Genomic DNA, 13,036 nt, shown 5'->3' with positions numbered 1-13,036 from the left:
ACCTTCTCTTTGTTTGTTTCAAATGGTTTGGTCGCTGTGAGAGGACGACCTTTTGAGACCTCTACCCCCACCTCCTTTGGATGGACTTACTACAACCACCCATCGTTGTGAGAGGGCGATGATGTTCCGATGTATTGACATTTGTAACTTACTGGTCTCCCTTTTACATCTATTTCCTCCCTTATTTTAAATTACCTGTCTTAACCATCTCTAACACTCTTAGAAGAAAATGATCCTTCATCTCCTTCAACTCGCTCTTATCTTTGATGTATTCAACTGCGGAGCTCCTTGCACTGCGAGATTCCCCCCTCTCGCATGTCTGGCCCTCTCAGTTATCAAGGGCCGCCCTTGAGGACGGGTTTTGGAACCCTGAGAGGTGGTTTGCAAAAAAACGACGGCTTTGGGGGTTTTTAGATAAATGTTTAAGTTCTATTTTAAGGGGTTCTGGGAGGGATTGTGGGAATGGATCTGGGGGGATCCATAAATCCACTGAAAGGGGTAATGGGTCTGATAATCATGGTGGGGAGGATGGGGACAGAAATCTGACAAGGATGCAGGGGGATGAAGCGATGGGCATTAGTATAGTAAGTGGGAGGGGCAGATATGACGGCTGCAGGGGGCCATATTATGTTTCGGGAGTGCGCAATCAATGTTTACGAGCGATTGCCCACTCCGACCCCCAAAGCACTGCTCATTTCCCGGGTTGTTCAGAGTCTCAGACCCTGGGTCTACGGCTGATGTTGTGTAATGCCAGGTCAGTGGTAAATAAAGCCCCCCTCATTCATGATCTTATTTCAGAGGGGGGTGCTGACCTGGCAGGGATTACGGAGACCTGGTTAGGCCAGGAGGGAGAAGTTCCCCTTGTGGAAATGTGCCCGCCAGGTTTCCGTGCATTCCATCAGCCAAGGACTCAGGGAAGGGGTGGGGGAGTGGCAGCAATCATTAGAGAAAGTCTTTGCCCGAGGGAGGCCTCTGTTCCTCAGATAGCCGGATGTGAGTCCCTCCTTGTGAAGTGGGGTCAGGGGATTCAGATGGGCCTACTGATTGCGTACCTGGCTCCCTGCCACGTAACAGCGGTCCTGCCTGAGCTGCTCGACGTTATAGCCGGGGTGGCGGTGGAAACCCCCAGACTTATTGTTATGGGGGATTTTAACCTGCCATCTGCTGGTGAGATGTCGGAGACGGCTCTGGAGTTCATGGCTTCCATGACGGCCATGGGCCTGACCCAGGTAGTTCAAGGCCCCACCCACTTGGGGAATCACACTCTGGACTTGATTTTTATCTCTGATCAGTGGCTGAATGATCTAAGAATAGGGGATATAGACATCAAGCCCTTGTCATGGTCTGATCATTCTCTCCTTCACATGGACTTTCAAGTCACTTCCACCCACCGCAGGGAGACGGAACCAACCAAATGGTTCCGTCCCAGGCGCCTGATGGACCCCGAAAGGTTCCTGATGGAGCTTGGGCCATTTCCTGAGACTCTGGCTCACGACTCGACTGAGGACCTGGTGGTCGCCTGGGACAGGGCGGCTACTGGGGCCTTGGACCACGTCGTGCCTTTGCGGCCTCTGACCCGATGCCGATCTCGTCTAGCTCCTTGGTTTTCTGAGGAGCTGAGAGAGATGAAGCGTCGGAAAAGACGCCTGGAGAGTGATTGGAGGACAAGCCGATCTGAATCTGACCGAACACAAGTGAGATCTTATATTAAGATCTACCTAGTGGCGATAAAAGCGGCGAAGTCTAGCTACTTCTCCGCTCTTATTGCATCTGCAGAGAACCGCCCAGCTGCGCTGTTTAGGGTGACCCGCTCCCTACTTCAGGTGGGGGTACGGGAAGATCCCTTAAAGGGTCGAGCTGAGGATTTTGTACAATTCCTGCATGATAAAGTCGCTCAGATTCGGGAAGGCCTGGACTCCGATTGGGTAGATCCAGGGGAGGAGACGGGGGCAGGTCTTGAGAGCATTATCTGGGAAGAGTTTGACTCTGTGGCTCCTGAGGACGTGGACAGGATTCTGGGCAAGCTTAACGCTGCCACATGTTTATTGGACCCGTGCCCCTCCTGGTTGGTACTGGCCTCCCGGGAGGTTACACGAGGCTGGCTCCAGGGGATTATAAATGCTTCTCTGAGTGAGGGTGTCTTTCCCGCCGCCTTGAAAGAGGCGGTTGTGAAGCCCCTCCTCAAGAAGCCTTCCCTGGACCCGGCTATATTATCAAATTATCGTCCAGTCTCCAATCTTCGCTTTGTTGCGAAGGTTGTTGAGAGTGTGGTGGCGCAACAACTACCCCGATACCTGGATGAAGTTGTCTATCTGGATCCGTTCCAGTCGGGCTTCAGGTCACGATACAGCACAGAAACAGCATTGGTCGCATTGGTGGATGATCTCTGGAGGGCTCGGGACAGAGGTTGCTCCTCTATCCTGGTCCTATTAGATCTCTCAGCGGCTTTTGATACCATCGACCATGGTATCTTACTGCACCGGCTGGAGGGGTTAGGAATAGGGGGCAGCGTTCTTCGGTGGTTCTCCTCCTTCCTCTCTGACCGTTCGCAGTTTGTGTTGGCAGGGGGGCAGAGGTCGACCTCGAGGCACCTTATTTGTGGGGTGCCGCAAGGGTCAGTCCTCTCACCCCTTCTGTTCAACATTTATGTAAAACCGCTAGGTGAGATCATCCGTGGTTTTGGGGTGAGTGTTCATCAGTATGCTGATGACACACAGCTATACATCTCCACCCCAGACCACCCCAATGATGCCCTTGCTGTGATGTCCCGTTGCCTGGAGGCCGTACGGATCTGGATGGGGAGAAACAAGCTCAGACTCAACCCCTCCAAGACCGAGTGGCTGTGGCTTCCGGCGTCCCGGTATAGTCAGCTGGTACCATCACTGACAATAGGGGATGAGATCTTGCTCCCCACAGAGAGGGCCCGCAACTTGGGTGTCCTCCTGGATCCACGGTTATCTTTAGAAGATCATTTGACGGCCGTGGCCAGGGGTGCCTTTTATCAGGTTCGCCTGATCCGCCAGTTGCGTCCCTTTCTGGATCGGGACGCCTTGCGCACGGTCACTCATGCCCTAGTTACCTCCCGTATGGACTACTGTAATGCTCTCTACATGGGGCTCCCCTTGAAAAGCACCCGGAAGCTCCAACTGGTCCAGAACGTAGCCGCACGGGTGATTATGGGTGCTGCTCATTACGCCCATGTAACACCTCTCCTACGCGAGCTGCACTGGCTCCCGGTGGTCTTCCGGGTGCGATTCAAGGTGTTAGTTATCACCTTTAAAGCGCTCCATGGCTTAGGACCTGGGTACCTACGAGACCGTCTTTTGCCACCAATAGCCTCCCACCAACCAGTTCGTTCTCACAGGGAGGGACTACTCAGGGTACCGTCAGTCAAATTATGTCGACTGGCGACTCCCAGGGGGAGGGCCTTCTCTGTGGGGGCTCCAACCCTTTGGAATGAACTGCCCCCAGAGATACGGAATATCCCTGATCTCCGTGCTTTCCGCCGTGCCCTCAAGACCCTGATGTTCCAACAGGCAGGGCTAAACATACAAACATTCAAATGATTTTTTAAATGTTATCTAATTCTGGGTTTTATTTAATTGACCAAACTAAGTAACAATTTTAATTAGCAATTTTATGATGTTTGTGTGTCTATATTTTTCTTGACTGTACACCGCCTTGAGTCCTACGGGAGAAAGGCGGTATAGAAATATAATAAATAAATAAATAAATAAATAAATAAATAAATAAATCACGGCCTTAGGGTATATAATAAAGGGAATTCAGCAAGAAGTCACTGCATTACGTCTATATAATAACACATCCGATCAATTATTGGATTATTTCTGTGAGAATTCCAAGGCAATTATGTATAGGACAGGCAGGGGAAAAATACAGGTTAGCAATCCTGTGGGGAGGAAAATGTTTTGTAGAATTTTCTTATGTAGAAAGCAGAGAAGACAGCTCTCTAAAGCAGGCAGGTCAATGGCTAAAAGGATTTTATAAACTGGAAGGGAGCTCTACTAGTTTACACACACTAGGTCTAGGCATCATGACAGGCATAGATCATTTGATGACATCTGAGGTTTGAAGCTTTTAGGGACTGGAAAAATGGGCAATACTAAGTAAACAATTCTGAGTATTCACTGATTCTTGGAAAAAACTGGACACTGCGGAGTGGTTAACCTTTTTGTTTTCTTTTGTTTAGGACTCCAAGCACTAAAGCAAAGTGGCAGTAAGCGTGCAAAATATGCTCTAGCTCTTAATTTATCTATTTTGTTTCTTATTAAGTACTTTTCCAATAACTGTCCCAACACATTTTGATGGCGATCTGGGGAAGATGGGGAGTGTTGGCTGACCATGGTCAGGATGGTAAGGAATCTCTGCTCAGAGTTTTGTTTGCAACAAGCATCTTGTCATATTTTTTTATTACTGTGATTGTAAGCAGCCAAAAAATAAAACAGCATTATGTGGAATTCTCAAGGTTCTGCAAAAGCTCTTGCATTTTGAGATGTCACAAGCAGAAACTGTTAGACGAAAGCATCAATATTCCAAAGCAGGCCTTCCTCTTCCAGGATATTTTATTCCCTCTCAATTGTGAGGTGTATTGTCACTAGAAGATAGCATTCCAAGGTCACCTAACAGACTCAAGTCCTCACTTTGTTATTTTCTGGGAAATTGGTGCCTTCTCTCTCCTCCTCCTCTTTGGTTTCTGTAAACCTTGGCTCTTTCCTAGATTTGCTGATAGCTTCCTCTTTTTTTCATAATGTTGTTTTGGCTACAGAATAATCATAATAATAGGGTTGCTACTGACAGACTAGCATAGATAAAACACACAAAAACCTTCATTCTTTACATGAGTCCAGATTCTAGTAAGGTCTCAGACACTCAGATATGTAGCTGGTACCTATTGTATAACTTTCTCTCTGGGTCTTTGACATGGCTTCATCCTATATCATCCTCTGTCCCAAACAGTGTACAAAAATTAAAACTGAAATATTTATTAACAATTATGATAAAAATGTTTATAGACCAATCCCATATATATTGTAGATTACTAAGTATCAAGTTCCACTGAGTTCAAGGCATTCTCTGGGTGCTGTCGGCTAGACAATGTCAGCTGGCGGCCCCCAGGGGTAGAGCTTTCTCTGTGGGCGTGCCCACTCTTTGGAATCAACTCCCCCTGGGGCTTCGGTTGGCTCCTGACCTTCCTACCTTCCACCGCGAATTAAAAACATGGCTGTTCACATCGCCCAGCCTGGACTGAGGGTTTTTTTGATCATTTTAATGGGTTTTAATATATGTTTAAATTATATATTCATATTTTATGTATGCATATTTATGTATTTTATGTTTTATTGGGTATGTTTTATTTGTGGTGAGCCGCCCTGAGTCCTACGGAGATAGGGAGGCATACAAATTATATTAAATAAATAAATTTAATTCCAGATAAATGGGCAGAAGTGTACCTGCAAAGTGGCCTAAGAAGCTGACTCAAATAATCAAGCACTAGAATAGTGCCAGCAGAACTACTTTCAAAAAATACAAATGGCAATTGCAATTTTAAAGGAGATATTTCTCCTTTCCCCTCAAAATTATCATAATGTTAAAATTTCTGTTATGACATTAATAGATTATCTGAAAATAAAAGCATGCTTTTTGTTTCATAATTGTTCTAGTGCTGCAATATGAAAATGAATGAGAATTAAATCAACTAAAATCTGTGAATAATTGGGTGGCATCACTATCATCAGCTTGCTGCATAACAAATATATTAGGAACACTAGGATAATAATAGAGATCAGGATAAATTATATTTATATACCAGGATTTACAAAATGATTATAAGTTGCAAGCTGTTCAGTTTCAGAGAGCTGAGCTCAAATTAGGTGGCACATAGACCATATAATGGCACCTGGAAAAAGGCCACTGCTACGATACTACCTCAGTATCCACTAAATAAACAAACAATAAAGGTAAAAAATTAGGACATTTTTTTTACCAGTGCTGACTTTTTTATGTCTTTTTGTCCACCACTCTTATATTCTTTTGGGTGTAATCTGCTTATTGGCAGTTGAGAACACGAGAGCATATAATTTCATTTGGCAGACTAAAATTGCATGGCCCCATCCAAGTCACTATGTTAAAAATGCTTTTGTCCAAAGCAGAAAGCTCCTTCTTAGTGCCTCAATTCAGCCTCCACAGAGAACTTGGAAAGTTCTACTGTCATACAATCAGTTATCAACTTTGCTGAAATAGGATTAAAATATTTCTCCCTCATTCTTCTATGAAAAACAAAAAGCGGAAAAGTTTACACCCAAATATAAACATATTCACAAAACTCAGTCTCATTTTATCCTCTTCCTAAGAGCAGAATTGAGTTTGAAAAAATAAATTCTGTATGCTGCATACAGGTAGTCCTTGACTTAAGCGAGCTTGTTAAGTGACCTTTTGAAATTACAAAAGCATTGAAAAAAGTGACATGATCCTTTTTCACACTTACAACTATTGCAGCATCTCCATGGTCACAAGATCAAAATTCAGATGCTTGGCAACTGACTCATATTTATGACTTGCTAGAAAAAGGTCTCTCAGAAATATGTGATTATAAGAAGTTTCTCCCTAACTATTCTAACTGATTGAGCTGAACCTGAATGGGGCAGATGGTTTGTCTGAATCTTTGTGATACTGTTAATCATACTCAATAGGAAAAATAGCCATATATAAGAGAGATTCAATCATTATCTGGATTATTTCATATTTCCATAAATCCATCATTCATTGCATTGATTTCCTGGTTCACAAAATCTTGGTTAGTAAATTTCGTATTCCATTTTATTTTAAAGCAACTCACTTTTTCTGAACTTTTCTGTTTTGCTTGCCCTAAAAGATGGTCTGGAATTCTTGAGCCACATTTCATCTATTTTTGTAAAGGATGCTCTGGAAAATGGCCTTAATTTCCCCCTCAGACATTACTCTTAAACCTTAATAGTCATGTGTCCAGATTTGTAATAAGGGTAGTAGCATAGAATATGCTATATATCTTAGACTTAGTGTGTTCTACCACACAGAAATAGAAGTGAAATGACCATTTGGTCATTCCATTTTTAAAGCCCTTTGGTCCCAAAATTTAAATGAAAGTAGTAAAGTGGCAAAAATAGAAACATTATTTTACTGAAAGATTTATTACAATGAACCATACTTACCCATAATATACATAACCAAGGCCATTAAAATTTAGAGCAACTTATATAATTTAAAGTAATATTATAACTACATCGGTATAGCTTCAAAGACGACTTGGTTCCATGCAACTTCTTACTACAGTCATCAGACACCCAGTCTGAGCAAAGTTCTCAAAAAGGATTCTTGGTGGAACTTGAGACTACAACATAATATCTGGAAAGTGACAGTTGCTAAAACATGTAGAACCCCATCATTTCTAAAAAAAACAAACCTTGAAATATTAGAGTTACACTGTTTTTATTTCCACTGCAGCCACTTGCAGGAAGCATTAAATAAAGTACACTACCCATTTATTGTGATTACAGATTTTTAACCTGTATGTGTGATGCAATACAACATCTTGGATTCAGAACTATAAATTAGGTAGTATGTCCATAGTAGAAATCTTTATTTTATCTTAAGTTAGTTAGACTGAGTCACTCTCTTAGCCATAAAAATTGCAAAACCAGCACCATCAACCTTATAGATCCGTTAAACACAGTGGACTTTATTTCTTACTAAATTTGTATAAAGTTAGGCTATTAGACCTGAAAAGAGAAAATCCCCCAAATGATGAAAAAAAATATTTAAAAATTAGTCAGCAACAAGAAACGGTTCATTTCATAATAAAACTTGATTAATTCATCCATATTAAATCATATTAAACACTAAAACCTTGAAGTCAGCAAGTTGTAGTTTCCATGACGACAAAGAAACTATCACTGATCAGAAACTAATATGGCATATCATTAGCATTAGGGAGCAAAGAAAACTTGAAAACTAATTACTACCGATAAGTTTGGACTAAAAAAATCTCTACCTTCAAACTATCTTAAAACTATCCTAAGATTCATTTGCCTGATAGAACTTTTATTAAAATTCTATAGAGTCTAGAGAATGAAGTCTGTTTTATAGGGTAATTCAACTAGAAAAGAACATTTTAGCCACACCAATCATGTTTTTTGAAAGTAGATACTGTCTGTCTCATAACAGAGCCTCTGATTTGATCTTAGCTAGATTTCAATAGCTGAACACATTTTCCATAACTTCTATAAATGTCTTGTAATGTGCAAAAACTCACTCAAAACCGAAGAGTGATCAAATGATTCATCAAGACAATCATAGTAGCGACTTCTCCAACATAGCTGAAGTACTAATCAGAAAGTCCTACATGAGCTTGTCACTTAAGAATACTGTGATAAAAGCTGGCTAGCTGGGCATCAGTTGACTGCCTCAAAGCAAACCTTTATTAATTAGAGATGACAAAGCAGCCAAACCTGAGAGCTATGCTAATTGGAATGTGATACTGGATGCTATAGTGTTGATTTCTACTCACATAAACTATTGGTTCCAGAACAAGGTAGCCTCTACACTTCGACCTTTAACTAGTTTGAATAATAATCATCTCCCAAAAGCAAGTCCCAATGTAGTAGCAAAGAAGTTCTCAGATTAAACAGAGTACAAAATAGTGAAAACTAACTTTCTACACATTGCTGAACAGGTTTATTGATTCTTGAACTGCGTTTTCAGAGATACTGGCATTTGCTATTTATTTTCATCTCTCTCAAACACACGCATCCATACACAGAGAAGAAAAATGTATCCTCATGTTTTAAAGTTGGAATGCCTTATTTTTTTATAACAAACTTTAATATATCAAAAAGTTGGAGTTTAGAGTAAACTACCTGCTAGCCAAGTTATTCGGCAAGAGGAAGTTTTTCTCCACTAAAACACACTACTAAAAACGCACAGGCAAACAGGCTACATAAGCGAGCCTTTAGAGCATTTTAGATTTAACATCAGCTAAATTTATCTGCCCCCCCCCCATCTCGACAACTAATACAAATAAGAGTTTTCTTTCCCACTCACCCCCAGAAAGAAACAACACCGAGCATTAATACAACAGAAGCACCATTCCAAAACACCTTCCCTTCCAGGCAAAGATGCACCTGAAGATAAATACTACATGGTAGCTAATTAATTGCAACAACCACCAAAGCTCCAGTCGGAAGCATATTTCTGGCCCAAAAGAGAGATCGCTACGGCGTGAAACTAAATCTCCAAACACGCACCAATAACCCTACGGTTTGTAGCTTCGATACAAGGCAATATACTCCGAAGTATTGATCACTAAGAGGACTTCGAACACTCGCGATTGCTTTTAATACAGTTCGGGCCAAGAGCAGATTGGAATGACCAGCGCTTCTTCCTTTGCCAATTTCCCAATCCGTGGAACCAAGCTCAACCCCACTTGAAGAACGGCAACTTCGCCAGCTGCCTCCTCCTCCTCCACCACCACCACCACCCACGATCAGCTGCACTCCCCAACTGCCCCCCAGACACCCACACAATCCCTCTTTGTTCCCTCGCCCAGCAAATCCTTGCTCCTTCTCCCCCACCCCACCCCACCCCAAGGCGCAGCCCAAGTTTCCTCCGAGCCTTTCCTCCCTACTGGCAAAAGCAGTTCCTTAGTTACCACCTCTCACAATAGTGACTCCCAATAAGGCAAGCCACCACTTTGCCTCGGCTCCCATCATCGCCTCGCAGTCCTTCTTCCCAAGCGCACCCGGAGCCTCCGAGATCTGACCCAACTGTTACCCCTCCCTCCCTCCCTCCCTCCACCTCAACCCCACTTTCCGACTCCCCACTTTTCCGGCTGCTTCTCTTGCTCGTTGTCCCCGGCTGCCTCTCTCTCCCCGCCCCCCCCCCCGCCCCGTACACCGTGCCTCTTCCTCCTCACCTGAATTGCGGGGCTCCAAGTCCGGTCGCTTCTCGTTAGGGGGAAGGCCCCCCCGGCCCAACCGCTGGGAGGGGGGTAGGGGGGGCTCAATGGCTCCACAACGGCGGCTCCATCAGCAGCGCCTTCACCTGAGGAGGGACCGAGCCCCCCCCTCCCCTCCTCGAGCCACTTCCGGTCCCTCTGCTAGGAGACAGGCACGGGAAGAAGAGCGTCGAGAAGCTCGAGTGGCCAGAGAGGAAAAGAAAAAAAAAAAAAAAGCGCCCAGGGTATTCGTTCCGTCAAAGGGGCGGGGGGAGGGGGGGGAAGCGAGCACGGAGCGCATCGAACGCGCTCCGAAGGACTCGTTCCGTTGTAAGGCGGAATGGGTTGAAGGCCGAGCCGATCGATGGAGAGATGAGAAAGAAGCCGCGTAGTAGCCGGGAAGGGTGAGAAAAGAGCCTCGATCCGGAGATTCCTGAATTGCAGGAACGACCCCGAATGCCTAGCGTATCGATTAGCGCGTTAAAAAAAGGCAGCCGGCGTTTGGGAATGGTGAAAGGAAAGAGAAGGCGGCGCAGCCGAACTTCGAGAGCATCGAGAGGGGGCGCTAGTATAGTAAAAGAAAGCGGCGGGGCGTGTCTGGGAGCCGAGTACACTTGTGTGTGAGCTTCGTAATAACAGCGGCGGTTGCGGTCAAGTATCCCCGGTTTGCTCCTTAATAAGGAGAGTTAACATCCCGTGACAGTGGGAACTAGGTGGAACGTGGGCCAGTATTGGGTACTTTAAGATTGCTCGGAAGACCTCAGGGTTTTCTATATGTCCCAAGCCTAAACAAAACAAGGAGGCGGGAGTACAGTATTAGGAATGCATGCCGCCTAGAGTTAACCAATACTGGCGCACGTTGGTGTTCAGTATCATATTGATATCGATTTATTATTGTTTTTGCGATTCGATGGCTGATACCTCAAGCGCAAATTCCGGCGTAAAATCGAGCGCGTGGGTTTCCCCTGAAAAAAAAGAGAAATGCTGTATGTTAATCAGTATCTGAATATGCCTGAAGACTTCGGTTCTTGTCTTTACTGTTTCTTATTTTTAAAGTTGTAAGCTGGCCGGAGTCTTGTAGAATCCGGGCCGCTTCTGTTGTTTTGTATGTATGCGTCAATTAATAATAAATAATTAAATGCCGCTTTTCTTTTGCAACAACGCACACAGTTCTATGTTTCTTGATTTACTGTTTTGCTAATATGATAGCGTGTGAATTTACACTTCCTGCGCCCCACCAGTTTGATTCCCGTGTAAGCGATCAGCCCGAATTCATTGGAAGTAGAAACCAACAGGAATCGTATGAGGAGGTCAATTCCAAGAAAGGAGAAATAAAGACGTCAGGTTTCGGGCCACCCAGCTGTGACTTCAAGTAAGCCGATCCCGGAAGGGATTTTCTAGTGTTTTGGAGCCAAGCGATCCTCTTGCTTTTGCTGCCCGAGACACATATTTCCTCACCACGAAATTGTTCCAGATTAAATAAATTAATTTACTTTTTAGAATCCGATAGTTTCTGCCCGATCGGTATAATTGGAGAGAGTTGGCAGGCTCCGTACCCATCGATCAAAGAATGTCACCCAAGGGTTCCAAAAACCATCATCCCGTCTCTTCGCCGATCATATGGCTTCCATCGTGCGCGTGTTTCCCTCCCGCCTGCATTGGCTTAAGATCCGTGGTAATGCTCTCTTAATTTGATATTAGCTCAAATGTCTTTTTTTTTCTTTTCAGAGTTTGAACGTTACATTGTTCTTTTTATTTTGGCTCTTTCCTGAAATGATACCGTTCGTGGCCCCAAGAGTTAGGGATTTAGATGGCTCTCTAAATTATATTTATTTGCTGCTCAAATAACTGGATATATATAGACTTGTGAACCGAAGCACGAGAAACCCTCTGGCATTTAATTCCAGCCATGGGGGCCTAAGAAGGTAGGTTTAATAAGTAAAACTGGATCCTCCACATGGAGGAAAAACTCATGCACTCCCCAAGATGGGAACAGAGGAAACAAGCTACTTTCATCCTGTCCTAGAGATGATTTGATAGAAGCGTTGTTGTTCAAGTCTCTCCTTCTCTTCCTTTTTTTGTTCTGAGATGCACTATTTCTCCTTGCCACAGTTGCAAAATCCACAAAATTTTCAAACTGCTTTGAGGGATTGGGAAATAGAAGTGGTTGGCAGTGTGGAAATGCCCATAGTTAGAAAATGGACTGAGTACTCCCACTTACATTCCCTCACAAAGTCTTAAAATTTCCAGTTGATTAGAAAAGCACTGGTAGCAGGATAGTATAAGAAAATTCCAAAATTTCACATCAAATCAACCCAATTAAAATGGGCAGTATTTCAAAAAGTATAAATCAATATTAAGAATGAGTAAGGAGACTGTGGTCAATTTATTTATTTGTTTATTTATTTATTTTGTCGCATTTCTATGCCGCCCAACTCCCAAGGGACTCTGGGCAGTTTACAACAAAGAATAAAACAATGCGAATAATCCCATAAAAAATGTTAAAAAGAAAAACATTAAAAACTTTAAAAACGTTAAAACACATGCACTCCAATTCGTGGCTGGGTCTCACAAGATCATTATAACGAGATCAACGGTCCCAGGCCTGCCGGAAGAGCCAGGTTTTCACCGCTTTGCGGAAGGCCAATAGGGTGGGGGCGGTCCGGACCTCAGGAGGTAATTGGTTCCAGAGAGCCGGGGCAGCCACAGAGAAGTCCCTCCCCCACGGGCCCGCCAGCCGCCATTGTTTAGCTGACGGGATCCGGAGGAGACCGACTCTGTGGGATCTTACTGGTCGCTGCGAGCTATGTGGTAGAAGGCGGTCTCGAAGATAGCCTGGCCCTGAGCCATATAGGGCTTTAAAGGTAATGACCAACACCTTGAAATGCACCCAGAGACCAATAGGGAGCCAGTGCAGCTCACAGAGAATTGGTGTAATGTGGGTGGTATCTAGGCGCACCCACTATAACTCGCACGGCTGAATGAACAGTCTACCTGGTGTGTGATAGTTTGAAAAAATGCTAGGAAGACAGACAATGAGCAACTCCA

General features: G+C 44.0%; 1 protein-coding gene across 3 annotated transcripts in view; it reads right to left on the bottom strand.

Annotated features, from left to right (window-relative positions):
* IKZF4 (IKAROS family zinc finger 4) overlaps nt 1-10,586 on the bottom strand; it is a 77,581-nt gene extending 66,995 nt beyond the window's left edge. The window contains exon 1 of one of the 3 annotated variants that reach the window (XM_034412599.3): nt 9,968-10,586. The gene's annotated coding sequence lies outside the window, so the exon portion shown is untranslated. The remainder of the gene's footprint in view (nt 1-9,967) is intronic. The other 2 variants (XM_060688820.2, XM_087888772.1) reach the window with 2 other exon arrangements.
* Nucleotides 10,587-13,036: the final 2,450 nt, after the last annotated feature.

The sequence above is a fragment of the Pantherophis guttatus genome, chromosome 2 (assembly GCF_059756535.1).
Source record: "Pantherophis guttatus breed Tessera chromosome 2, ASM5975653v1, whole genome shotgun sequence".
Lineage (NCBI taxonomy): Eukaryota > Metazoa > Chordata > Lepidosauria > Squamata > Colubridae > Pantherophis > Pantherophis guttatus.
Note: the sequence above shows the minus strand (reverse complement) of the source record. Positions and strands in the feature narration are given on the sequence as shown.